This window comes from Bison bison, unplaced genomic scaffold, assembly GCF_000754665.1.
Source record: "Bison bison bison isolate TAMUID 2011002044 unplaced genomic scaffold, Bison_UMD1.0 scf7180017864043, whole genome shotgun sequence".
NCBI lineage: Eukaryota > Metazoa > Chordata > Mammalia > Artiodactyla > Bovidae > Bison > Bison bison.
In genome coordinates, this window is record NW_011494615.1 from 24553 (window position 1) to 29393 (window position 4841).

A 4841-nucleotide genomic window follows, 5' to 3' on the forward strand; every position below is an offset into this window, starting at 1 on the left:
GATTTCTCAGCTATGTAAAAATATTTATGATAATAAAGACCTTCATAAAATACACCCCAGAATTAGAAAGTTTATTTCTGGAATACGGACTCCAAGGTGACTTTTACTTTCTTTGCTGTTGTAAAAGCATAAGTTAAAGTATTTTTAAAAATACCCTCCCCAGGCTTGCCTGGTGGCCAGTGGTAAAGAATCTGCCTGTCAATGCAGGAGACGCAGGTTCGATCCCTGGTCCAGGAAGATTCCACATGCCGCAGAGCAACTGAGTCCCTGTGCCACAACTATTGAGCCTGTGCTCTAGAGCCCGGGAACCACAACTACAGAGCCCCTGTGCTCTAGAGCCCGTGCTCCGCAACAAGAGAAGCCACGGAAGTGAGAAGCCCGCACACTTCAAAGAAGAGGAGCCCCGGCTCACTGCAAGTAGAGAAAAATCTACACAGCAAAGAAGACCCAGCAAAGCCAAAAATAAATAAATACATAAATATTTTTTTTTAAAAGTATACTCCTTGCACACACAAGCCACTTTCAGTGAGGATTAAAGCAGATTGGAGATGCTAAGTCTGGCACCTAGGAGGGGCAATTTCTTGGGGTGGGGGGCCCCGTGTGTCTCTCTCACCTGAGAAGTGGCAGGCTTGCTCCAGGTGGCATCGGGTCCTTTTCCTTCAGATGCAATGAGTCATGTTTGGGGTTTGTGAGTGATGCAGGATGAAGCAGAGACCTAGCTGGTTGCACTGACCTGCAGAGCAGCCCTGGGAGAGAAGTGCATTTATTACCCCTTTTCACAAATGCTCCCTGAACATGTGAGCTCATTTCTACCCTAGAGCTTTGCACTGGCTGTTCCCTCAGCCTGGGATACTCATCCTTCAGATCTGAGCTCAGAGAGGGTCTGTGAGGAACCCAAGAGCACACAGCACAGGGCTTGAGCCAATGTCTGCCTGACTGCCAATCTCATAAGCCTAAACTGAGCTCCCAACATGTTTTCAGATGGTTACCATTGGGAAGAAAAAAATCCCTGCTCTAAGTTTGACACAGAAGGCTAGGTGCTATCTGATGCCATGGGGAGACACCTAGTGTCTAACTCCAGATCTCCTTTTTATTTCTTTTCTTTTTTTTATTTCTAGGCAGCGCCCTGCAACATGCATGATCTTAGTTCCTGGACCAGGGATCGAACCCTCACTCCCTGCAATGAGTGTGCAGTCTTAAGCACTGGACCACCAGGGAAGTTTCAGATCTCCTTTTTAAAAGAATGGTTTGTCTGGAAGGCTGAGGACAATTCTGACTCTTATCTTTCAGTGGCTGGAAGGCTGTTCTGGGGGTACAAGTTCCGTGTGCACACTCAGAAGCCACAGCCCCCTAGCTTACTGCCTGCCTCCTTTGCCCTCTCAAAGCAAGGGACAGCCAGTCCTCTAGGCTCTGCAGCCACACTGCACAGACTGCTGGCCCGGAGGGAGTGCGCCAGGCGCCGTCCCCCAGCGACAGCCATCCACCACCCAATGCTCACTGAGTGCCAACCAGGTGCCATGCTGGGTCTACAGCTGAGCCTGAAGCATAGCATTCTTCTGTTCCAGGAAACGGGACTAGAGAACATGTGCTCAGGGGAGGAAATGCCTTCATCTGCTGCATGCTCTTATGTCACCTCTCCATGGGCCCTCCCTAACCCCTGTCACTCTCAAACCCCTGTTTCTTTTTCTTCCTGGTGTGTACCACTCCCTGGGGTTATACTCTCCTCCTCTTTTCTTCAAGAGAGGTGGACATGTGAATCGTCTTGCTCCTCTTGATTCCCTGGCACCCCGAATACCACCTGGCAGAGATCAATGCTCTGTAAAGCCTGTTGATCGAATGTTTACCTGCTATCTCAACTGGATGCGTATGTATGTGAGCATCAGGAGGCCAGGTAGGGCCAAGCTGCACTCAGGCTCTGTGGGCATCACTAACCTCCCCCTTCACATCACCCACGTTCTGTTTGTGGACCTGTTCCTGGATCCCTGCTTTGTCTCAGCCTGGGAGACACACCTAACTACAGCCAATCTCTTATGGAGTCAACAATGTATAGTCACAGTTTTAAAGCTCCTTGTGTGAGTGCTCACTACCCATCTTGGGTGGATGATACCCAAGACCCCCACATTAGCATTTAAACACAGAAAGCTCTTCTTTTTTCCCTTTTACTCCCGCCAAATCCTGCCACCTTGGGGCTGCTGTTGCCCACAATTTAGAACTGCCACTTCAGAAGGAAGTATAGCCTTAACTGGCCTGATGCAGCTCTAACTCTTTGGTGTCAGAGGGAAGGTGGCCAGAGATTGCATTTCACCCTCAGCATTCCATAGACTATGAAGATTTCATTTTACCTCCAAGACAAGCCAGGCACAGCCTGAGGGTCAGAGACTTGCCCGTGAGGCCAGATTTCAAAGGAGAAAGGCAGGGTTGATGACTGAGAGTGGAGGAGACCTGTGGCCACTCAGATAAGGAGAAGGACCTTGCAATCTCACCCTTTAGGATGTCAGCTTGGTTTCCTAAAAGATGTGGAGCTGAGCAGTGACATACCCTTCAGGAGCTTCTGTCCCGTTCATTCTCCCTGTATCTCTTGACTCTAGAAGCATCTGAGGCTAGACTCTCATCCTGAGAGGTAAGAAACCAGGTCTCTAGTTGTGCTCCCAGTCTTCTTCTGGGGCCTAGATTCCTTAGAATCCAGCGAATTGGGGATGGTAAACAGCTACAATAGTGATAGCCAAAATCACATGGCTGACTGTGGACAAGTCTCTGTAGTTAGACCCTAAGTGTGCCTTCTCAGGAGCAGCCCGTTTCCCAGATGTGCAAGTGAGGATAGGCCATGGAGATCATCTGTGACTGTAGACGAGGCAGCTCAAGTCCACTAACGTGGCCTAAGTCTTACCCCATCCCCGTGGGCCTCAGTTTCTTTATCTGAACAAAATTACCCCTTCAGGCTCTGATACTCTCCCACTAGAAGCCTGTCCCAGACAACTCATCCTCTGAAGAATAAGTCCTTTTGTTGTTCATTCGCTCGGTTGTGTCTGACTCTTTGTGACCCCATGGACAGCAGCACTCCAGGCTTCCCTGTCCTCTGGGAGAGACATCTCCCAGAGATGGAGACATCTCCCAGAGTTTGCTCAAACTCATGTCCACTGAGTCAGTGATGCCATCCAACAATCTCATCCTCTGTCATCTCCTCTTCCTGCCTTCAATCTTTCCCAGCATCATGGTCTTTTCCAGTGAGTCAGCTCTTCGCATCAGGTGGCCAAAGTATTGGAGCTTCAGCTTCAGCTTCAGCATCAGTCCTTCCAAGGAATATTCAGGGTTGATTGACTTTAGGATTGACTGGTTTGACCTCCTTGCAGTCCAAAGAATAAGCCTCGAGTTGCAGTGGTTGTAGTTCCGCGGGATGCCAGGAGAGGGCAGCAGGCAGTAAATGACGGTGCTGCCGGAATTCAGGTGAAGAAGAACCGTGACACAAAGATTTCCAGAGGAAAAAGGGGTAGGGCTGTGGCCACCACAGCTCTGACTGCTTCATGCCACGATATGAGCTGGCGCGCCTCCCAAACTGCTGTATCCTCTGACACCAGATAGTGCCCTATCCCTATGGGGTCCGAGGTCCTTGCCGTCTGTATGGTCACCTGGATTCCAGGGCTCTTCTTGCCTGTGTCAGTCTCGGAAGGCAGTGGGCCCCCTAGCTTCAAGGAGGGCGCCTCGGGGCTTGTCCTCAGCCGCCGACTCTGTGTCTCGTTTCTGGAAGCTGGAAGGGACTTCACAGATAAACCCTCAGAGCTCTGTGCTCCTCCCACACCTTGTGCTCTGGGGTTTCGACAAACAGACCCTGGGGTCAGTGTTATAAATATTAAAATCTTTGCCCGTATCCCTTGCCTGCACTTCCTAACAGGGCCAGGGTCCTGCTTATCTACAATCCGCTGCACATGCTGCCCTTTCTGCTCCGGGCTCCCTGCCTTCTGTTCCCTGTAACACACTGGGTCTTGGCTCTCTCCTCCACTGGACTGTGAGTGTCCTAAGGGTAGGGAGGCTGTTCTGCCCATCTTTTCAGCATCAGTGCCTCTGCCTGTGCCTGGCATGTGGTTTGAGGATGAATGGGTGAGCGGGCAGGCACTGCCTTGAAAACATGTGGTCCACAGAATCCCACTACATCCCTGTCACTTTCCAAGGCTGAGAGGCCCCTTCTCAGACTCAGCACAGCTCCTGGAATTCTCCTGTATACCTGGGCCCAGTGGCATATCCTGCTTTTTCAGTCTTTGCTACCAGCCATCACTCTGTCCCTTGGGGATTTGTGGAGTCTCCTTCTGTATCAATGATCAGTTCAGCCTCCTCTCATCACTTCTATAGGCAAGTTGGCATGAGAAGTAAGACAACAGGCTTAGGCAGGCATGGTTACTGGACCATTCATCTTTTATCCTGTTTCTTAGGCTTACCGTAAAAATGTGCCTCAAACTGGGTGGCTTAAAACAACAGAAATTCAAAGTTCTGGAAGCTAGAATTCCAAATTCAAAGTATCAGTAGGGTTAATTCCTTCTGAAGGCTCTGAGAGTGAGTCTGTGCCTCCCTCCCAGCTTCTGGCGGTTGCTGGCAATCCTTGGCTTGTGGACGCATCACTTCAGTCTCTGCCTCTATCTTCACTTAGACTTCTCCCCTCCAAGTCTGTGTATCTAAATCTCTCTCTCTCTGTTCTCTTATAATAACACTAGACTTTGGCCTACTTTTGTGGGCTGTGGGTCCAATGACCATTTAATATTCAGACCCCTCTGTGGTACAGTTTGGCCAGCTCCGTATATCTGGTGACATTGGCAGGGGGGGCAGGGGGCGGGGGGGGGCCACTGATGCTG

General features: G+C 50.2%; 1 protein-coding gene across 1 annotated transcript in view; it reads right to left on the reverse strand.

The window, feature by feature from the left end:
* Positions 1 to 633: 633 nt before the first annotated feature.
* POMGNT2 (protein O-linked mannose N-acetylglucosaminyltransferase 2 (beta 1,4-)) overlaps positions 634 to 4841 on the reverse strand; it is a 44946-nt gene continuing 40738 nt past the window's right edge. The window contains exon 2 of the transcript XR_824879.1: positions 634 to 746. The gene's annotated coding sequence lies outside the window, so the exon portion shown is untranslated. The remainder of the gene's footprint in view (positions 747 to 4841) is intronic.